We start from the raw sequence: 25302 nt of genomic DNA, 5'->3' as shown, positions 1-25302 counted from the left end.
ATTAGCTGTTCATAGCCGTTAAATTAACCCTTAATCCAGCAATCTATTAATCCACTGATCTTATTTCTTATTCTTTGCTAATATTTGTGTGGTGGTGGTGGTGGTGGTGGTGGTGGTGGGGGTAGGGGTGGGTGTTTATGTGTATATCTATGTGTGTGTGTATAGTTGTGTGCTTAGATTTCTGTTATGCTTTATTACTTGTAACTCTCTCTTCCAGCCTTCCCCCCTCTCTCTCTCTCTCTCTCTCTCTCTCTTCCCCCCCCTCTCTCTCTCTCTCTCTCTCTCTCTTTAATGTGTCCTTCTAAAACCTGTTCTCTTCATTTCTTTCTCTTTACTTCCATATCTATGCCTGCATCTGCAACATGAATTTATTATTTCCAATACTGTTACTACATAAGAAGTTTTATTATTACTTTCCTTGTTGTTGTTGTTGTTGTTGTTAAGATAGCATGCTGGCAAAATAATTGGCACGTCTGACCAAAAGCTTAGCATCGTTTCTTCCAGCTCTTTCCATTCTGAGTTTAAATCCCACCAATGTCAACTTTGCTATAGTAGAAGACGCTTGCCCAAGGTGCCACTCACTGGGACTGAACCTGGAACCATGTGTTTGGGAAGCAAGCTTCTTACTACACAGCCACACCTCTGCCTGTGTAGAAAGGTTTATTATTATTACATCTGTCCATTTGATTCATCAAACTGAAATAGTTTAAAATTTGTTTTGCCTTATTTTTACAACCCTCTTTTTGCTAATTGCAGCTCCCCAAAAGCTGGTTGCTTTAATAGCCATTATTATTATTATTATTATTATTATTATTATTATCATCATTCTGTATTTTATGTAGTTTGTTCTTAGTACTTGCTCTTGGGCAGCACAGATTAGAGTCTCTGTTTCTGGTTTTACATCACTTTTAGCCATCCATTATTATTATTATTATTATCATTATCATTATCATTATTAAATTAAATTAAATAATTAAAATAATGAAGATGATGAGCAACATCAAATGTTTCAACATATCAGATCTGGTCGATAATTTTGTTTGTATGTTAATGGTGGTGACAGGACTGGATTTGTCGGTGAAGGTGATGATGATGATTATGATGATGGCAGTATGGAGAAAGGTGAAGATGATTATGATGATGGTGGTGGTGGTGATAGTGATAGCTGTGGTGATATAGATGACAATGACAACAATGAAGATGATGATGATGGCAATAACAACGATGACAGTGATGATGATGACGATGACGATGACGATGATGTTACCATTCCCATATATATGATTCTTGCTGTATATAAACATGTTTCCTACAGAATGTACTTAATCAAATGCTCGTAAAACTGTTGCATTTGAAAAGAGAATGTTATCACAACTGTCATGTCAGTGGCAGAAAGGAGGAAAAAAAAACAGTAAATTTTAAAACACACACACACACACACACACACACACACACACACACACACACACACACACACACACAACCACACACATCCATGTACACAAACAAATAATTTAACCATTCCTGTTCCGCTATAAATATCTGCCATAAAGGAGTTAATCCTGTTTGCTCATCTCATATTTTTGCATTAAAGCTTCAAATTTACAGTTTCTGGTATTAAACGTCTTACATGGAATATTCTGTGCAAGGATATTTAGAGATTAAGGCAATATTATGAAGAATGCTGATTCCATCCCAACCTAATTCAGAGTTAGTAATGGTAGCATTCGTCTTTCTTCCTCTTCTTTTATGTTTTCCAAGTATCTTACATCAAATGTTTGGCATCACACAACATTCCTAATCCATTCCATAAAACATCGAAAATCCTCTCCGTAACAAGAATAAGAAACAAATTCTTCATTTCCCTCTTCATGAATTCCTTTACATGATGGCTGCTGCTGCTGCTGCTGCTGCTACACTGTCCCAGGTGGGATAAAAAATATGTGATACAGGCATGTCTATGTGGCGGGAAGTTTGCTTCCAAATCCCATGGTTCTCGGTTCAGTCTTGCTGTATAACACTTTCGGTAAGTATCTTCTACTATAGCTTTGGGCCGACCAAAGCTTATGCATGAGTTTAGTAGTTAGGAAGTAAAAGAAAACCGACATGTATACACACACACACATACACACACACACACACATTTATACTACACAAACAATTTTTTTTTATAAACAAACCCAAAGGCTTTATGAGTTACAGAGTGAAAGTTGCTTTGGTCATTTGCTCATATTTAAAAATTGTCACTTCAAATCAGAGAATAAATATCATTATGATATATACAGTTAGTGTGTGTGTGTGTGTGTGTGTGGGGGAATAAAATGAGACAACAAAGCCAAGGTTGTGTGGAGTTTTCAGAACATTTATAAAGAGAAAGTTAGTCTTACAGCTGTTTCTGGGATATTAGGGATATCCCTTCATCAGAAATGATAAGTCAAGGTGGTGCTCCAGCTTGGTTACAGTCTAATGATTGGAAGAAGTGAAAATTTAGAGATAGAAGAATATCCTAATAAAGAGGCTGAGGAATATTCTACTAGTTACCTTTTGTGACACACAGGGACCTGCTATATATCATCATCATCATCATCATTTAATATCCATCTTTCATGCTGGCATGGGTTGGACAGCTTAAGAACATTCGGTCTCAAACTCCAATGTCTGCTTTGGCATAGTTTCTATAGATCCATGTCTTCCCTAATACCAGCCAGTTTATGAAGTGTCAGGGGTGTATTTTTCATGAAACCAGCCCTAGTGAGGTCCCAAGTGCCTCACAAAACAACGGGAAAACCCTTTGACAGAGTGGGGTTGTAGCAGAGGGAAAGAGGTGGCTTTTTGCCAGAAAGACAAGAACAGGTGTTTAGCTTTTGAGACAACACATTGCCACTCTGCAGAATATAAAGGTGGGTTGGGTATTGTTGGCAAGAATACAAAGATGGTGGGACCAAGATCTGAGAAGAAACCCCTCCAAATGGTGTCTCTCCTTGAACTGGAATACATTGGGAATAACAATAGGGATCAATTAAACAGGGATTTCACTGTTGTTTCTAGCAGCTGATGACTGTGTGAAGAAATTTCCCTCATTGGCTAGAATCCTTTTGAGATTTTCATTAGGTGATTGGCTGCTGAAGAATTTGGCAGAATGAGTCATCACTCAGTTGTTCTGACAGGACATAAAAAGCAGCTGACAATAGTCTTTAGCTTGGAACTTGATAGATTTGCCTGGTTTGACACACAAGTACCTTTATGTTCTGTGTGTGTGTGTGTGTGCGTGAGTGCATGTATGATGTGTGTGTGTGTGCATATATGTGCATACACATGTGTATGGGTATACAAGTGCATGTGTGCATGCACATGTGTGTGAGTGCATGTTTGTGTGTGAATGTACACATATATATGCATGCGTGTATCTGTGTGAGTGCATATACATGTTTTTGGATGAGTGTGTATGTGTGTGTATGTACGAATGTGTATGTACATGTGTGAGTGTGTGTGTGTGTGTACATGTGTGTGGCTGCATGTGAGTGCATGTGTGTATGGGGGCATGTTTGTGTGTGTGTGTGTGTGTGTGCATGCATGCATGTGTGTGTGCATGCATGCATGAGTGTGCGTGTGTGTGTGTGCGTGTTGCCTGTTCAGCTCCTGAGAGATTTCACAGAGAGTGTTCAATCTTTTGACAAGCCACATTGCACAACTAACAAACTGACAATCTCACCTTATTTGGTAATGGACACTGTTGCAATTGCTATAATTTCTGACAGCTTAAAGCTTTCTGGTCTTGGTAATTCCTAGTTCCAATAAACACAAGATAGACATTTGCGTATCTGGTAAGGAATTAGATTGTCAATCCAAATATTTAAACAGTAAATTGGATGATGAATGAACAATCACAGCCACACGTCAAGCAAAGATAGATTCTAGTTTTGGGTTTTGGTGGTTTTGGTTGAGGAAAATTGGAAAGACAGAAACATTACATGTTTTACACAGAGACACACAACAATACACAACACAGGTCATATTTACCTGCTAAATTCGGGGTCAGTCATTTGGACCTCTGACAGCTGTAAACATATGCAACGTGGTTTCTTGATTTTTTTAAGTGTTTTTCAGCCAGGATGTCTTTCCTGCCATCAGCCCTTTGGGATACACAAAAAGCATACACACACACACACACACACACACAAAAGCACATATCTATTTATATATCTGTCTATCTTTCTGTCTGTCTGTCTGCCTATCTATCTATCTGTCTGTCTGTCAGTCTATCTGGCTGTCCGTCTGTCTATCTAGCTAGCTGTGTACATATTACCATTGTTTTAACATCTATTTTCTGTGTTTGCAAGGATCAGATGAGTACATTGAGGCTGAGTTTTCTATATTTCATTGACCTGTCTGACAACCAACCTGTCATGGTAATGATGTCCAGTCTGTCAATCAATAAGCAGCCTGGACATGGTTACAGGGAGAACTGGAAACAAATGACACTGTCCGAATGAGCCTTTGCACTTCAATGATGGCACAATATAGCAGATGACCAGTGGACCACAGACAGATGATGGCATCAGAAAGGCCATTGGTTTACAACCTGTGAACACAGAGAGGATGAGGACATATATGAATTCACTCATGCAAACATACAAACATACACAGACGTGCAATTTTGAAGTTCATGAATTCATTTGACAAAAACAAAAGGAGTCGTAGGAAATGGCCGTAATAGACTGACACCTTAACTGTTATTCATTTATGTTTAAGATAAGTTTCTTTTATTTTCCATCCACCAAATCCACTCATAATATTTTGATTGGCCCAGGGCAATAAGAGAAGACATTTAATCAAGGTGCCTTCTAGTGGGAATGAACTCAAAATTATGTGCTTCAGAAGTGACTCCTTAATCACATAACCACATTATACCAGATTCTTTTGCAAGGTATTTTTCAACAACTGGCTGTTACACTAAACTACACTTGCCCTATGTGGGATGTAATGGGATTGAACCTGTAACGGTGGAGTTGATGTAAACATCGGCACAAACAGAGAAAACTATAACCCAATAAATCAATATGTTCAAGCAAAATGCTTTGCATGGTTTTTGTTCCATCCAAATTGCAAAGAAAAGAGTCTCTTTGTCACTCTTTACATTATAATGAAACGAATCAGTGATTGGCTTACACAGAGTAGAACACATTTAGTCAATGACAACATTATTTGTAAAATGTTATTTAAAATTTAAACAAAGAGTGCTTTTCAAGAATATATTATGGAAAATAATTTGAATACTCCAAGGTAGTTTAGGCTGTACTTTCCTCTTGCTCCACCTACCAAAATGAATGTATGGATATCATGATGGAGTTCAATATATAATTGAATGATTGAGTAATTCAAAGCCACAATTTCTCACCAAATTGCATGTTTATATTATTATTGCATAGCCTGATAGTGAGACCACCAGCTACACACATCACATTCCTGGAAGATTTTGTTTCTCTCTCTTTACACAAACACACACATATATGTGTGTGTATATATATATATATATATATATATATATATATATATATATATATATTGTATGCATGTATGCATGTATTGATATATACTGAAATATAAGAATTAGCTTAAAAAAGTAGTTTGTTAATCAACAGAAACAATCACTACATTAAGTCATTTTGTCCTTCAAAAACTTATTAATTCTTTTGTTGTTCTTTCCCTTACATTAATGTCTGTTCTCACATGATAAACAATTCCTCAAACCATTATTTTTCCTCAATTTACTGCTTGTTTTCCTTTTGCATTTTAAAATTATTTATTTAAGCAACTTCACAATTCTTTGATGTATTTCGGAAAGTCTGTCTCCATTCTCTTTTGTTTCGAATTTTATAAGGTTATCTAGGTATTTTTTCATTGCCTTATTGTTTTTGTTGTTATTATTATTATTATTGTTATTATCTCAATTAATGTTTTCTGCTTTTGTTTGATAAGAAAAGAATCAGCTTATTTATGAGTTTTCTCTATCTTGAATAACTTTTAAATATATCTTGTCCATTCTTCCTATCTATTCATTTATCGTCAAACAGTAAATTGAAGTGCTGTGGTTTAAAGAGGAAATATCACAGTGTGACAGATTAGGACTGAAAGTAAAGAATATTCATTCATGGATTTACATCTAGATTTAGGGTAATTACATTTAAATTAGATTTAAATGGAAATTTCTGAATCATGGAAGTAATTCTAACAAGAAAAAAAGGATTAAAAAAAAGTTCTAATTCAAAACTGATTAATTTTTCTTCAATCAAACATTTGTTAAAGATGGAATCAGAATTCTCGAGTTTGGTAAAATTCTCAGAGGCACTGTGACATAAAATATGAAATCAATGTTCTTCTTAACTTTGAAATGTCTTTTGTTTTAATTAGTGTAAGATTTGGAAAACAGGTCCTCAAAACCAAAGTTCACTTAAAGCTTTTGTCATTTTCCTAAATTTAACATACAGAGTGGGTTGGACAGATCTGTAAAATAACCTTTCTTCATGTAATATAATTCTGTGTCATCCCATCTGTGACATTCAACATAACCCTAACCCTTCTGCTTTCACTAATTCCTTGGTTTTCCTCCTCTTCAGAAACCCTTTTCCTGCAACTTATTATATTTCTTCATCTGTTGTGTATCACCCATATGAATAAAGAGGCTTTGTGTAGTCGTCACTTCACCTGCTGGAAATAGTAGCCACGTCTCCCTAAAATCATACCTTGGAAAATAAGGACACATTTCTTTCTGTAGTCTTGAGCACACTGAGTCCAGTGCAATGTCCTCTGCTACCAGTAGCCAACCATGTTGATTCAGTCACATTTTTTGGTATTCCTTATATTGAACATCTCACTTGGAAATCAATATTGAGCATTCGAGGGAAGACACTTGATCCAATTCTTTCAGTTTTCTGGGTGGGGTAGGGGAATGAGAAGGGGAGTGCAACCAGACATTTTCTTTAAATTGAACAAAATATGTCATCACTTGAATTATCTTCTCCTAATGAATAAACAGCCAGTGGATTTAATTAAATGCTATGCATTCCCTATATTAATTAAAACTTTTCTGAAAGCAATTAACAAAATCTCAAAGGTACGTGCGTGCGTGCGTGCATGTGTGTGTGTGCATGTGAGGAGACCTAGCGGCAGGCTTTCAGCAAAGACTAGTCAAGAGTTTCCCAAAGTCTCATCAATGCCTTCATAAAAGATGCTGCTTTGTGGATGCATTAAACCTTTGTTGATGCAATGCCAATATTAGCATTAATGACAATATTGAAAGTGATACAATTAACAATGTCAATATTGACATAATGTCAAGATTGATATAATATCAAGATTGACATAACAGTAATATATGACAATCTAGTTATCTATCAATTTTGCTTTGTTTGTATCAAATCTTTTTTATAACAATTGTTCTTTTCCCGTTGGTTTTTCTCAATGTATAATATTGAATTTCTATGTCTTATTGACTTAGTCTTGGAAAACATGGAGTTGTTGTTGTTGTTTCTGATTCAACAGACCAATGACCAAAGGTGCTCCAGCCATAACCACCCCATTTATTCACATAGCTATAACTCTGTCCTTATCTGAGTCATTATAATTCGTTTACGATTCCACAAGGACTGGTTCTAGCAGGTTGAATGACATCGACGGGCTGGCTCCATGATACAACATTATGATCTCAATGGTACCATTTGAACACAGAACGTCTGTGGTTTTGTGCAGCACAGCTCATTCACACCCATTGCTATGCATTCCAACATTGTTTTAAAGCAACCTTAGCAAAATAAGCAAAACAGACACATTTCAGTCTCTCTACCAATTATTGATGAAGACAGAAGAAGAGGAGGAGGAGGGGGGGATTAGGTATTTAGAGAAAGCAATGATGGAGATAAATGATAGCAGCCAAGTAAAGAAGATTAATGTATTTATTGTGGCACCTGCAGCAAGCATGTTAAAGCCTGTCTCACTTTATCAATGAACTTGAGCAAATTTTGGTGTATTCTTTGGCTAATTCAGCCTTCATTAGTCAATCTTAGAAATTTATGTTTCTTCAGATCAACTTTCATCAAATCGGTTAATTCTAAATGTTCAGCTCTGAGAATGGCAATAGTTTCAAGGAAACACACTGTTTGGATTTTTCCTTCCGTGTGGTGGCTTTCGTCATGTTTGATCTCCCTGGCTTCACTGCACAGACTGAATGTTTCATTACAAAATTCAATACAAATTCTATGAAGAGAATCACAACAGGAAACAGTGTTGTTGTTGTTATTGTTGTTGTGATGGTGGTGGTGGTGGTGGTGTATGTTAAGAATTCAATAGCAGACTTCGTACATTGGGCCTCACCGAGGCGATGACTCCTTCGTACATTGGGCCTCACCGAGGCGATGACTACGGACCGAGACCTTTGGAAATGGGCTGTGCGTGAGAAGACCCGGCAAGCCAAGTAAGATCGTTGCCAGTGCCCCTGGACTGGTTCTTGTGCGGGTGGCACATGAGATGCACCATTTTGAGCGTGGCCGTTGCCAGTACCGCCTGACTGGCTCCTGTAGGATTTTCGAGCGAGATCGTTGCCAGTGCCCCTGGACTGGCTTGTGCGGGTGGCACATAAAAGACACCATTTCGAGCGTGGCCGTTTTCGTGCGGGTGACACGTAAAAGCACCCACTACACTCTCTGAGTGGTTGGCGTTAGGAAGGGCATCCAGCTGTAGAAACTCTGCCAAATCAGACTGGAGCCTGGTGTTGCCATCCGGTTTCACCAGTCCTCAGTCAAATCGTCCAACCCATGCTAGCATGGAAAGCGGACGTTAAACGATGATGATGATGATGATGATGACTGACTAATGTGCTTTAAATATACCTAGAACATTCCATTGACCGTGGTCATTCACTATTTGTTTGCTGGTTAGACATGTATTTTAACAGCAGTTTTTTAAGGTTATTCAGGAATTTGTGTCTAACAATGTAAGACAAGTTTTAGGATTAAGGAGTTCCCATCAATACCATAGGGTTCTGTATTTGATCCTACCACACCAGGTGTTGGGCAAGTATCTTCTGGCCACTGGAGCTCAATACTTTGAGACTGTTTATATATGTATCTCCATTTCTATAAATTTCCCTGAAAACGCATCCCTCACAGTGGCACCTCAAACAAATGTCTTTTATCCTAAAAGACATTTGTTTGAGGTGCCACTGTGAGGGACTAAACCTAAAATTGTGCAATGCTTTTCTGCTCTAGGTGCAAGGCCAAAAATTTTGGGGGAGGGGGCCAGTCAACTAGATCGACCCCAGTATGCAACAGGAACTTAATTTATCAACCCCCGAAAGGATGAAAGGCAAAGTCGACCTTGGCAGAATTTGAACTCAAGATGTAAAGACAGACAATAAAATTGTGCAGTTCTGAAATGCACATTTTAGCTTCCCAGAGGAGAAACAAGCTCTGCAAGTAATAAATATGGTGTTTATGTCCAACCAATTAAAACGCCTCGGTTTGTTGATTAATTAACAAATATTCATAATAATTACAATATACCAGGTCAAAGGTAGGTTCAATGATGGGTAATGTGGGTCCCTACTTCATGACTGTGGAAGGGAATTGGTAGAGCAGTCATCTGTGATAGTGTTTTGTGTGTCTTTCTATCACTGGACAGAGAGGAAGTGACCAACAATACCTGACAAAATATAACAAAGTCACACAAAATGCACAGGTTTCAAATTACAGCACAAGACCAGCATTTTCAGAGAGGAGATAAGTTGATTACATCAACCCTAATGCACAACTGGTACTTATTTTATTGATCCCAGAAGGATGAAAAGTAATATTGACCTCAGCAGAATTTGAACCCAAAGCATAAAGGCAGGTGAAATGCCACCAAGCATATTGTCCAGCATGCTAACGATTCTTCCAATTTACCTCCATACACACAAGAAATGTTAAAAAGACATAAATTATAACAAAACACACAAAATGCAATAAATACATTTGGTTGCTTTAGTGATGCCAGCTATTAAAGGGAAATAATCATTTCATTATAATATGAGGTGGAATTGGAACTTTAAATATGAAATTAAGGAATCATAAAGAAAAAATGCCGAGAATTCATATTTTTAGTTTCCTTTCTTTTCATTTTGGTCACAAAGTTCTTACAATTTCTAGTTGGTGGTATAACAAAATTACAAAAATAACAAAACACACAAAACAGAACAAAAAATATACAAAGTATTAAAAAAAAAACCAACACAAATAATAAAACATGTGAAATATAAAGAAAATCATAAGCTATAACAAGACACACAAATATAAGAAAAAAAAATAGAAAATATAATTTATTCCATCCACAGAAGATACAATTGAACACACAGACAAGAATGAGATTAACTTTGGTTTGTACAGGAGTTTTGTTTGTTTCTTTTAGAAACTTCCTGTTTTAGGTTCCAACCTGAGAGATTATGAGCAGCATTATTAACTGTAGAATACTAAAAACATCACTTCAGCAGCAATTCCACTTGGAATTTTGGCATTGATTAACATGTCACAGCATTGTGTTCTAAGATAGGAAAACTATTTGTAGAATCAAATGATATATGTTCTATATCATCTGTGAGAAGAACTAATTCTGAATTTTGGCTGATAAATTGTAGCAATTGTTGCTGGCAAGTGATGTTGTGTCTGCAACAATAAATACATTTTTGAAACGAAGCGTATCATTTGAGCAGACGTGATTAATCTGTTTAGAATAACACCAAGTGAAAATACAGTGGTAGTGCCCCAGCATGACTACAGCTTTGAAGCTGAAACAATTTCAAGATTTCAAGATTTATACTAATAGACATTTCATTGAACCCTCCTGGCGCCAAGATGAGGTCTGAGCAGTAAAATATCTACATGAGTTTTATATCACATGCTACCATACATGTTACGGGGCTTTGTTATTGATTTATCTTTCGTGAATATTACTCCAGCAGACATGCTTGAACTCTCACAGTTAAATAGTCATTTAAACTGTATGGATTGTATTTGTCAGAAATAATGCTGAGGACAACCAGACAGAAAAAGGGAAGGGAACAAACTGAAGCAATAATAATCTGGAAGCTATCGGTGGGTACCAGTGCTATCACAAATTCATGGGAGAAAACCTTTGAACATTATCATATGTTGTTCTTGATTTTTTTTCCATAACCTTGATAGAAATGTTTATATTTTTAGTGTTACACCAGTCACTAAGTCACAAGTTTGGTGCAAGGGAGCAGTATTTAACTGATATTTTATTTCATTAACTGTCCACACTACTAATGCTGCTTTCTGTCCTCAACCAACTAGGGTCCTTATGGCCCTTTAGGGTCCATAAAAGATTTTGCCATTAAAATTTATGTGCAATAAATCAGTTATACTACAACAATATACAAAATATTTTGTTAAGTTCTTTCATATGATAACTAATAATATCTAACAATAAAAATATCATAGAATTTTTTAAACATTGAATAGCTGTGGGGGTCCATCTGAATAAAACAGGGATCAAAGGGGATCCATTTGATCCATAAAAAACTGATTTAAAACCTTAAAACAAAAACCAAAAGCAAAACTTGGCACTGCATGGATTTGAACTTATCATGCAAGGATCTATAACCAGATAGCACAAGATTTAGCAATGCTCTACTGATTCTTCCACCTCATTCCATATTCATTTCCGCATGGTTTCTATACAGTTCTATATTTAAGAGATGAGCAATTATGCACATTATTTTCATTATTTACATTTGACAGATATTTGTCCCCCTCTCTCCCATTATCATACAACTGATGAGGGTCCCACAATTTCCCGCCGAAACAGCCACAAGGATGATTTGCTTATAGTGATCAAATGTTTATGTTGCTCACTCCCCTCATCAAATCAATATTACCTGTACAGGTGTGCTACATACATGATGTTGAAATGATTGCAGAGAAACATGAAATGCAGTATTTTGCACTGCCTGGCCTTGGAATTGAAACTATGATCTTGCGATCACTAGATCATGCACCTTCAAGAGAACACACACCATTACAATCAAACTGAACACAAGCCTATCAAGGAGCTTCTCTATGCCACTCAGACTGCTAGAAATAGTTGCTGAATACTCCACCCTCTAGCCACATCTGCAGATAAGGAAGTCTGAAATACCTTTGCTTACCGTTCTCACCTGCAGTTCAAAAACGACAGCTAATTAACACCACCTAATTAACCATTACCAAACTTACATTTAAATATTCGTTCCCTAACAGTTTTCATTTTGCTACAGAATGACTTTTCTTATTAATGAATAATGGCTTCTCACAGTCAGTTCAATATCTTAGAATATAGTGATGAAGGGTCAACGTATCTGCTGATATATCTACAAAGCAGCTGGAGGTGGCGGGATGAGGGAAATATGTAACATGAGATAGGTTGTTTTTTTTTTATTGTTTCTGATATTATTATCATCCTCTTCTGTTTTTTTTTAATATTAATGGCCCATGAGATTCCTGTCATTGACATCTTTTTTTTCCCTATAACACATCAAGTCATTGTGTCACTATCAAGAAACTTGTCATCCTGTAAGATTCAGATTTAACACTGCAAAATAGAGAAAGATATTGGTCTTGTGGTGAGCTGGGACTGTGTCTTTTTGTTATGCATATTTAAAGCTAAGTGCAAAGCTATCAAGTGTTAAGTTTCTGAGGTGTAGATATACTTCCTATGTTGTTAAAGTGGTGTACACACACACACACACACACACACACACACACACACACACACACACACACACACACACACATCTGTTCATAGTCAAACATAAAATCACATTGAACCATCAAAGAAAGTGTTCTGAAGTTGATAGAACTGCTGGAAGTGAGCTACTAAATCTCCTTTAAATTATGCACTACAACTTAACAAACATTGACACATTGGATAATGTACTCCTTGATATATTTTGTATGGAATTAAGAATGTGTGACTGTGGTTTGCTTGCCTTTGATTGTAGGTTTGAGATTTCAAAGCTGAGCTGGGTTTAAATAATATCTCACTGATTCAAATATCTGAAACCCTTTTTATGTTTAACCCCTTTTATGTTTAAATGGAAACATTTAACTGGCCACATGCATTGGACCTTTGTAAATTGTGCAGATACGAAAACCTAAACTTCTTCGGGGGGTCATCATGGGTTTGGACAGGTCTGGGCAGGGTTTATTCCTGGAATTGAAACAATTGACAATACCACAATTCTTTCAACTACAATTTGTCCAAACAATTTCCTTATCCTGCAACTATGGATTCATTACATATGGTAAGAAGCTTTACCTACCAGTCACATGGTTCCAGGTTCAATCCCACTGCAAGGGTCCTTTGGGCAAGTTTCTGCTATTCTAGCATCAGGGCAATCAAAGCCTTATGAGTGGATTTGGTAGATGGAAACTGAAAGAAGACCATCAAATAAATATATATATATATATATATACAGTTGAGGTGTGTTTTGTTAAGAACATATTAGATTACAAAGAGAGCTCGTTTACCGTTTATTCAACAAGCACACAGTGAAAATATCATATGCAACATCTTATAACATGGAGTAGTACATAGACAATTACAACAACCAGAAATTGAACACACAAACAACGTCTGCTGGTAGAGAACAAACAAATCAAAACTACACAGAATTTAACACCAATAACCAAAATAGACAACTGATAGACTGCAAAATCTCAGATAGTGTAAAAGACGGTGACAATATAGTTGAAATATGTCATCCAAAAAGTTACAACAAAACAGATTACTGATTAAACAAAGCCTTGGATGCTAGAAATCAAACAGAACATCATGAAAACAGAATCGATCAGAGCCATCAGATAAACATAAGAATACGATTAACTGCACATGCTGTAGAAAGTCTGCATGTCCACTCCTGAACCAATGTGCTAAAAAAACATAGTATATAAATGCATAATCTTCTTATACAGGTAAATCGTTACATAATTTAATTTAAATTTAAATCCTGTATGTACATTGATCCGTATGTATCAAAACATTTGTAGTGATTATTAAAAACTGCCAAACTGTTCTTACTCTTCCTTTCAACTCTTTTACTTTTTACTTTATGTATATAAATATGATTCTCAACCAAAACTGTCTGATGAATGGGAACATGAAACTCCGAGTAAAAGTTTTTGTGTTGTTTTTGCAGCTTCATTAATAAAGCATATTACTACATCTCTGGTATTCGAGTCCTATGTTTTTTTTCACCTTGTTTCACATTTATGTCGTTAATCTGGTATATACATGTGTGTGTGTGAGTGTGTACAAGTGTGCATGAGCATGCATGTGCGTATGTATGTGTGCATGCATGCACATGCATGTGTGTGTGTCTGTTTCCCACCACAACTTCGCAACTGGTGTTGGTATGTTTACATTCCTGTTAATTCAGCAAGTGACTGATGAATAAGTACCAAGCTTTTAAAAAATTCACTGTGGTCCATGCATTTGACTAGAAAACAGTTCCTCAAGGTGGTGCCCCAGTATGGCCACAGTCTAATAAATGAAACAAATAAAAGATCAGTAAAGAATAAGTGTTTCTCTTCATAATTTAAACAAAATTTAAGACCAAGCGAGTCAAAGTCAATATCGCAAATAGGCCATTAGCACCGATTTGACTAATTAGGTTAAGGGTTAATGTACTGACTATAATAAATTTTAATGAATTCAATTTCTTCTTTGATTTTTATTATAAAATGCTGCTTGGTGACTAATACTTGGTAAAGTTCTCGTGACTAATTTCCTTAGCAAAATGAATAAGAAGCAACATATGAAACCTTAATGATATTCCAAAAGAAAACAGAAAATCCCAGTTCACATCTCTTTTCTCTTCAAATATAAATCTTTATAGCATTTATAGATATTTATCTAGATTTATACTATTTTAATCAAAATAAGTTACTGCTCTTTATTACACACACACACACACACACACACACACAAATGCATACATTATATTCATATATATATATATATATATATATATATATATATATATCTGTGTATGTTTGCAGAGATACATTTGTGTGCTTGTTGGTCAATATATATTTTTACGTGTATAGCTATTTATGTTTATATCAGTGCACATTGGGAATTCTCACACGTAAGGATACGCATATTCACAAAAGCATTATATTTATATAAATATATAATTCGAAGTAGCTTTGGCAAACACCAATAGGATGACACATTTACATAAACCAGTCAGAGTAAAAGTGAGCACCCTCAGGGCCGGGTTGAATAACCACAGATACCATTTTAAGATCAGCTACATGTGGCATTAAAAGAAGATGCAACAGCATTGAATATCAGCTGGTGATTATTGGAACAAATCAGGCTGAATCTTGAAGAAGAGAATTATTCTAAAATATTCACATAATATAGGTGTTCTCCTAGTCTTGAAAAGCAAAATTTTTGAATACTATCCTCATGAATGCAAACTAATTTTGGCAACATGGTCACGTCCATTTACGAGTGATTCATACAAAGCTTATGCACTCCAATCAAAGCTAACACCAGTCCAAGGGGGATAACTTTTCCATCTCTCCACGAATATTCTTCACTAAATTTTGTTACATGTTTTTTACAACCACTAAGCAACCAAATGTCTATGTATTTCTAGCACTAAAGAGGCTATGATAACTGAAAAGTTGTGGTTGGGTGATTAGAAGCTTGCTTCCCAACCACATGGTTCCTGGTTCATCCCATTGTGTGGCACCTTGGGCAAGTGTTTTCTACTATAGCCTCGGGCTGACCAAAGCCTTGTGAGTGGTATTTGTAGATGGAAACTGAAAGAAATCCATCGTATATATATATATATATATATATATATATATATATATATATATATATATATATATATATATATATATATATATATATACATACATATATATATATATATATATATACATGTATATATATATATATGTATAAATTTGTGTGTGTGTATTTGACAGCCTTCACACCGTTGCTTAACAACCAATGTTGGTGTGTTTATGTCCCTCATAACCTAGCAGTTCAGCAAAAGAGATCGACAGAATAAGTACTAAGCTTACAAAGAATACTAGAATAGTAAACAAAGTTACAACAATATGTTAAATAAACATATTCTAGTGTCGCTATGAAAATAATTCTACCACACAAGTCTCCCAGATGCCAGGCTAAAAGATCGTTTCATCAGTCAATTACCTCTGACCTTTGTTAAAGCCATAATCAAAAGTCCATCGTTATGATTATTATACGAATAGTGTTAGTACGAACATGGTAGGCTCGAGTTCCTTTATTTAGTTGTGTAAAAAAAGGGGAGAAGTATTAATTACCTGGAGCAAATTGGATTTATAAATGGTCAGAGTGTGGGATCCTACAATTTGGTTGTGTGCTATTTTGACAATTGCACATAACTTCTGATCTGTAGGTTTATGGAGTTGGGGATGTATTCAATAACTTTTACCAGTTCAATTTTTATTTTTTATGGAATTTATTATGGAATTCGTCAAAGAATTGTCTTAAAGGTCATTTAGAGTAATAAAGTGACAAATTTTGGTCACCCATGTCGTGGAACTGCATATTCATATTATGGTAGTCACATCTGAGCACAGTAAGAAGCAGAGATACTTTGTAATTGACAAGAATTGTGGTAGCTTAACAACAAATGTTGAACACAAATCGAAAGGAATACGTTTTGCTTTCAATTTGCTTGTCTGTCATAACCCAATGAATTACAAATCATCTGTGCACAATATTGCTGTGTATATTTCTATGAAAAACTAAAGATTAAGCAACATTGAGTGATTAATTTGAGGCAAATGTGAAGTGTTCTGTAAAAATACATTCATGTAATATAATTCTCATTGAACAGAGCTAATTGGAAATAAATAGCAACACTTGTTCTTAATTTACTGAAGCTTGAAATATATTCTGGAAAGCAGGAAAGGAAGTAATCATCTTGAAATTAAATGAAAATGTGAAAAAAAAAACAACAACAAAACCCAGCCTTTTATAGCATTCTCTTCTATTTGCTTATTAACATCTGAGATGAATATTACCATTTCTAGAGAACAACAATTTTGTTAGCACCAGAAAGGCTGGAAGGAAGTTGAATGAATGTATAATAGATTAGACTTCAATATAATAGAAAGTAGATTGTCTCAAATAATTGACAACCCTTCTGTTAAAAGTGCTCAGCTAGATTTTCTACAGAAACAAAAAAGAAAAAAAAATGAGATAATCCTTCTAAAGTTTATAATCCATTGGCCTGAGTCCATTCACAAATTATCGATGAAATCAGTTCCTGTTAAGCAGGACTGGTCCACCAGTTATATCCTACAATGTAGTGTCAAATATAGCTAAGTCTAAAACTGACCGATAAATATACAGCAATGCCATTGTGTGAAATGATGTTTTTGTAAAGGCTGACCATGGAGGAAATAAAGCATCACTGGTGACCCTCACCCCCAAATAAAATAAAAAGCTAAACCCAAGAAGAAAAAAAATGAGGTTTGTTTATCAAAGTGGAATAAGAAGAAGTTTAAATGTAATGCAAAGAATCTTTTTTACAGAAGAGATTCATTTGGTTTTGAGTTTAGTCAATTTTGGTCATAGTGAAAGTCAAGTCTGTTTAACGCATCCCTCCACTAACCCCTTTGTCTTTGGACGGTCCATACTTTACTACTCATGCCCACCCCCACCTAATATGTGCACAGTCCACATGTTACCAGCCATGTTATCAATACTCACGAAACAAATGTGGTGTGGCTGTATTTGACAATTAAATAAATGACCACCACCTCTGACCAGAGACAATTTGAATTCATAATGTTTGCATCTATGACAATGTAGCTGAAACTTTTCAATGGATCATTTCATTGAGCATTTGGCTTGAAGTGGTTCCAATGTAGTGTCATCAGCCATGGATCTCTTCCTCACAACAACTGAAAGCTTTGTGAGTTCTTTATGTGACAACTATTTGCTTATTAAATAAAAACGGATATGTAGAAAAGCATAATTGCAAGCTATGGTCATCACAAGGTTGGATCTTGTATCTGGCCATGATAACAAAGTTTTAAGCAACAGAAGATTTAGTTAGAGAGAGAGAGAGAGAGAGAGAGAGAGAGAGAGAGAGAGAGAATAAAGAAAAGCAAATTGACAGAACCATCAGAGCAGGCAGTTCTGACAAAAGACTCTGACCAACAGCAACCATTGAAAGCAGCCCACATCAACCAGCCTCCGTAAGAATGCCATGGATGACAATGGCATTCTTGCAACGATGAACAACTGCAAGAGAGATTTAGAAACTCTGTTAAAAGCAAGCATTGGTGTGGCAGGTATCAGAGCATTCCTGAATGAAAGAATTATTCGAAGTAAAAATGCTAAAATTCCATATTGTCAAAAATGTACTGAAACCTAAGAATGCTTTTCCTCTCTAGAAAAACCATTGACTGGATTGAATAATTTGCTGTTTCTGATGAGGAAATTCCTATATTTATTTACAGACCATCTACCAAAATGACTATTGCCTGTAGTATTTCTTTGTTTTTATCTTGATTTCTCTTTGTTTTTGGATTTAGATTGCAAGATTCTTGATGTGAATTTGTGAGGTGCAGCAAATCTTGTGATTTGGAAACTCATGGCAGACCTTGGAATGAGAAAGTATATCATTGATGAGGTTTCAAATTGTGATGAAAGGATATTAAGAAACAAACAACTGATTAATTGCTTAACCAACACATTAAACAAACAATCAATTAGTTGGTTGGTTAGATATTTAACCAATTGACCCTCAATAAAGAAGTGATATTGAACCAGTGTGTGTGTGTGTTATTATCATCATTGACATAATGACCCTCCAAAGATACAACAATATGTCTTTATTTCTCTTTCTGTCTTCTGTCATTTCATCCTGCTTTATTTTCTTTGAGTGATATCAACTATTCTTCTAAAATATTAACCTCTCTAATCTTGAAGGAAGAAAAAGCTATTGTTGCTAGAAGTTTCTTGGCAACAATCGTTTTCTTTCCTTTTCTTTTTTAATTATCAGAAGATAAATAATTATAAGAACATAATTTAAAAATGCATAAAATTAGATTACCATGGTAACTGTACATTTTATTTCAAAAAGAAATAGACGATAAAATTGAAAGTGATTATCAAACATTTGGAAATTTCCTGCACCCCTACCCCACCCCCAACTCCCCAGTGATGTACGTTTCAGCCTCCTTGGTTCTTACCATTGTAAAGTAATTATTTATTATTCATCAGAATTTTAAGTTAGGCTAAGTATACAGAGTTAAAGGTAATTTAATTCTTCAATAGATCAACTACAGTTGGGGGTATGGAGTAGATGATGGTGATGGTGATGGTGATGATGAGGAGGAGGAGGAGGGACAGCACTGCAGGTAGTGACGACAATGGCGATGACAATGACAACAACGATGATGATGATGATGAAGAGGAGGAGGAGAAAGATGATTTACGATGACAATGGTGATGACAATGATGATGATGACGATGATGATCAATTATGTGCCTGAATGGTGGAAGGAGGAAAAAGTAATTATAATACATATAGTATGGTAGAGAAGAATGATTACTGCTTCGACAAGAACTCAAAGAGAGAGGGGGGGAGAGAGTGTGAGAGAAAGAGAGAGAAGCTATGAAATTCTATTTCCCTGAAGAAATAACTTCATTAAAAATTAAGAAAAAATAGACAAATGTAAATGAGCGTGAATGTAAGTTTATATAGATATCTCTCTGTACACGTGTCTGTGTGTGTGTGTATGTATATATATATACATCTATGTGTGTGTGTGTGTTTTATGCTCATTTATGCTTAAAAATATGAGTGAGATTTGCAAGGGTCTATCAGAAATGTTAGGGACCCAGGTATGAAGGGATCTCATTTGCAGTCCCCATGGTTTTAACTTTGCGTTAACCCTTTTGATACCAACCCACCTGTAACTTCTCCTGCTTTTGTGGAATAAATTTCTTGATTTAAAGTGATCTAAATTAAAAGTTTCCATCAAAATTCCTCAGCAATTTATGCTCCAGGCACAAGCATAAAGATAACTAAGTCAGTCTACAAGTTCCTAATTATTTTCAAAATTAATGGTGGCTCATAAAAAGCACCCAACATACTCTGTAAAGTGGTTGGCATTAGGAAGGGCATCCAGCCATAGAAACCATGCCACAACAGACAATTGGAGTTTGGACAGCACCCCAACTGGCCAGCTCCATGTCAAACTGTCCAACCCATGGCAGCATTGCAAACAGATGATATTAGATGAGTAGTAGTAGTAGACAGTATATTTTGACAAAAATACGCTAGTAAGAGGGTTAAAACATAGCCTTTTATTTTATACCCTTTATTATGTATGTACCAGTAATTCGCTCGTCTTGGATAAATTTGACCAAGATAAATAAAAATAAGATAAAATTGAAGAGATTCAAGAATACTATTTAACAATAGTTAAATACTCCACTTCAATATCCAGTGTAGGAGAATGTAAGATATCAACCTCTGGAAATGGAAGTGTATGTAATACAAATCAAATATATATATATATACATTATATATTATAGTCTGCTATAATGATTTCATAAGCACATATAAAACATCCAAGGATCATATAAATATGCTCAGGTCATATAAATATAAATTTAATATTTGCTTAATATTTACTGAGTATTAATTGAAACAGCTGTAAGTGAAGATATACAGACAGACAGATAGAAAAACAGACATATGTACATAGGTTTATATATAGATATATATACTTAAATGTGTACAAACTCAAATACACTCACACAACACATTCACACACATATATACGTATATAAACATATGTCTACACATATCCATGTGAACATATATATATGTATGTGAATATATTTGTGTGTGTGTGTGTGTGTAGGCATGCATTCATTAATACAGTTTATTTTTATTTTACTCGGTTGTTATTCTTCTATTTTTAACCCTGTGGTGCCTTTTGTTAATAATTCATGATGCTTCAACCAACATGATCTTATAGAAGACAAAAAAGAAAACAAATAAATAAGAAATATATAAAATGACAGAACCAAAAGCTTGTCCAAGCTCGAAAGATTCTTGAGGATTCAACACCATTATTGCATGCAGCTAATTCTAATATCTGGCAGATGTGGCAACTTTTTCTGTTTTGCTTTTAGACTTGCTAATAATATTTTTTTTTTCTGCATATTAATAATTTAGACATTATAAGGTGAAATGGTCAAATAGAACTCTTTATTTGTTGCAGAAATTTCTTTAACAACTGGATATGCTTTTCCTAACCATTGAACTAATTTGTTTCAAACAGGCAAACCATTAGAAGTAGAGTTAAGAAACTTGTTTAAGAGTAAAGCACACTGAGTGTTGAATCAGTGGGTCAGGTCTCCTTTATCTTATATTTATTGCTACTTTTACACACACACACACACATATATATATATATACACACACGTAAATACATATCTTTTATCTTTTATTGTTTTAGTCATTTGACTGTGGCCATGCTGGGGCAGCACTTAGTAAAAATGTTAGTCGAATGAATCAACCACAGTTATTTATTTTTTTTTTTTTAAAGCCTGGTACATATTCTATCGGTCTCTTTTGCTGAACCACTGACAGGGATGTAAACACACCAACACTGGTTGTCAAGTATGGTGGAGAACAAACACAGACATGAACACACACACACACACACATACATGTACCAAATCCGCTCACAAGGTTTTGGTTGGCCTAAGGTTATAGTGGAAGACACTTGCCCCAAGTGATACTCAATAGGATTGAACCTAGGACCATGTGGTTGGGAAGCAAACCCCTTACCACACAACCATGCCTGAATTATAACAGAAAAGATTTATGTACCTCACAAAACTGTTGGTGTGTTTACATCGCTATAACTTAGTGGTTTGGCAAAGAGGACTGATAGAATAAGTACCAGGCTTACAAGGAATAAGTCCTGGGGGTCGATTTCTTCAACTAAAAGGTGGTGCTCCAGCATGGCCACAGTCAAACGACTGAAGCAAATAAGGGAATAACAGTTAGAATGCCACTAAACATTTTGCCCACCATGCAAATGATTCTGTCAAATCACCAACATATTCAATTAATATTATATAAATTTTCCGCTGATAAATTAAGTACCAGTTGCATACTGCGGTCGATGTAATCGACTGGCCCCCTCCCCAAAAATTTCAGGCCTTGTGCCTAGAGTAGAAAAGATTATTATATTAATTTTATATTACTTTGAAAGAAAAAATGTGGTAAACTTTCTACAAGATACATGAGAAGTTAAGAGCAAGACATTGAGATAGTCTATCAGTCTGCCAGGTTTTGCCATCAATCATTGGTTGAGCTGCTGTACAAAATATCTATAAGCATTAAAATGGAAGCGAAAGGAAGATTTATATCATAGCAGAAACAGATTCTTTCGTTTGAACATTCTTCCATTCTAACAATGGTTGATAGAGTCTCTTGTATGTTGTTGATATGATTAATTTTGTAGTTTTATTCTGTTTCTAATGAACCAATCAACCTTGAATTAAGAGCAGGAAGTGTTTCATGTTCACAAGTATTTCCCTGTCTGTCTTAAAACTGATTTTCCATCAAAAACATAGCTGAACAGAGTTCAATAGGAATTACTCGAACGAACAGCAGACTCTGAAGCAGCAAAAGAGGGAGTTCACACGATTCCTTAAAAATTCTTTCAGGTGGCAACAGTTCAATGATTAAAACAAGGAAAATAAAAAAAGGAGAGTGCACGAGAAAGAAAGAAGAACAACAGACAGAAACAATGCTGTGTGCATGTGTGTGTATATACATGTTTGTGTGTGTATATATATATATATATATATATATATATACACACACACACACATATATATATATAGATATTTATATATACATACATATGTACGTATGTATGTATAAATAATGTAAATATTATTAAAATAAAAATCATCCAAAAATGCCACCTCTACTCATTATTTAAAATATATATAGATGTACATATGTATGTATGTTATGTATACATGTAGATATATATGTGTGATATTTTTATCACCTGCTAAAAATATGAAAGGCAAAGTTGCCCCTGGGAGCATTTGAACTCAGAACGTAAAAAAGCTGGAAGCATTGTCACTAAGCAAGTTTCCTGTTTTGTAAAACATAATTGTGATATTAATTCAGGTTCTCACATCCACAAATCATCTGATTGTAATTTTTGTTATTTTAATCGAAGGCATATTCTTACATCTAAAAGCTTTGGCTACTCTTCACTGTACTCTTTTACACACTTCATCTCCAGCACCATTTATCTACACACTTCATCTCCAGCACCATTTATCTACACCTTTCATCGAAATACTTCTACTAATCATACATTATTCACATAACCAGATATACATTATGACAGCTTTCTTCTTAGAAATCTTCTCACAGCAATATAAATACCATCACTTTATCAACCACCATTATATTTAAATCATTCTAATTTATTATTATCATATTTTTATTTTAAATTATATAAAACTCTACTCAAAACTTCGACACTCTACCTAAACACCTATTTCACATCTTACAAGTCTATGTACCTTTCTTTCACATTGTCAAACTGAATAACTTAGAAAATATTTCCTTATGTCTTAGGTTGTACAATTCCATATTCCATACAGCATCAGAGTTTCGCATCATATTCTCTCTCCATCATAATTTAACTAATTTTAATTGTTCTTTTATGCATATTTTATCTTTGTACAGTTTATAAGACAACCCACAAAGAACAGCAGTAAAGCAATGCTTTATATAAAGTGGAACTAATTGAAATCTCTTTAATCCATTCATTGCATATCAACCCCCAAACCTTGACTATTTTCTTTTATTGTGAATTATTTCTCATCTTGTTTTAAATACAGTAATTTACAGTTTAATGACATCATTCATTACCTTTAAAATGCACCACTAACATCTCTTAATTTACACATTTCTGAACTCAAATAAATTCTCCCTTCTTTTAATTCAACACAAATACAACTCAGCACAATCCTGCTCTTTCTCCACAAAGATCTTATATGTTATTAGAGTTATATCTCTTTCATACAATATTTTAATATTGGTTGCAAATTTTGGCACAAGGCCAGCAATTTCAGGGAAGTATGTTGGATTGTTGGTATGGCTGTTTGTGTATATATGGAATAGTATTATAACACATCCTTTTAATACATGCACACGTATATACATACGTACATACATACACACACACCTACCTACCTACATAAATACATACACACATGCAATGGACTTCTTTCGGTTTCTGTCTACCAAATCCACTCACAAGGCTTTGGCCAGAAGACACTTGACCAAGGTGCCATGCAGTGAGACTGAACCCAGCACCAGCTGTTTGGGAAGCACACAGCTACACCTGCACCCACGTATATTTTATATACATATATGTTTGTATATCTGTATCTTGTCTGTTCTCAAAATTATTTTCATTGGCTTTATTTCAGATTAAATTTCCAATTTCTCTGATATACAACAGATGCAAGCGTTTCAAGGAATTATTTCTTCAATGTCTTACACAAGAACTGGGTTTTTTTTTTCTTTTAATTTTCTTTACTTATTCTTTAAATATATTTTCTACTTTGTTCTGCTTTTACATTATTTTTGTCCTTAAATTAAATTCATCAAAAATTTGATTACATTTTACAAGGACATGTTTATTATACTTTCTTACTTTTTTCTTTCTTTTTCTTTTACATTTACTTTTTTATATACATTTCCTTTTTTAAAGTGTATTATTCTTCAGATTTTCTTCTCTTCCTTTTAAACAAGAGGAAAAGAGCTTATATAGCATTTTTTATTGTTATCTTAATAAGAAAATTAGATGTTTTCATCAAAAATTTGAACTTGTGTTTTTATAAAAAGGCAGATGTCCAAATCACTATGTTATTTCAATTCTTTATTAACAAATTATTTTTCTTAATTTCATTTTGTAAATTTTAATTGAATTTCATTTCCCAAACTTTTATTTATTTATTTATATATTGTTTTATATCTAAACAGAAAAAATTCATTGTAGACATATGCATATATTTATCTTTGTGTGTATATATACATACACAGATACATATATATGTATATACACATATCTTTATCTATATCTATCTATCTATGTATCTTTTTCTCTCTCTCTCCCTCTATAT

At 34.7% G+C, this 25302-nt stretch overlaps 1 long non-coding RNA gene across 1 annotated transcript in view; it reads right to left on the bottom strand.

Moving 5' to 3' along the window:
* Nucleotides 1-25302, bottom strand: part of LOC128249704 (uncharacterized) — a 170180-nt gene that overhangs the window by 94930 nt on the left and 49948 nt on the right. The window contains exon 2 of the long non-coding RNA XR_008265825.1: nt 13352-13461. This is a non-coding gene — a long non-coding RNA (uncharacterized LOC128249704). The remainder of the gene's footprint in view (nt 1-13351; nt 13462-25302) is intronic.

Source organism: Octopus bimaculoides, chromosome 17 (genome assembly GCF_001194135.2).
Source record: "Octopus bimaculoides isolate UCB-OBI-ISO-001 chromosome 17, ASM119413v2, whole genome shotgun sequence".
In the NCBI taxonomy this organism is placed as follows: Eukaryota; Metazoa; Mollusca; class Cephalopoda; order Octopoda; family Octopodidae; genus Octopus; species Octopus bimaculoides.
The sequence above is the reverse complement of the archived record's forward strand: the minus strand, read 5'-3'. Positions and strand labels throughout refer to the sequence as shown.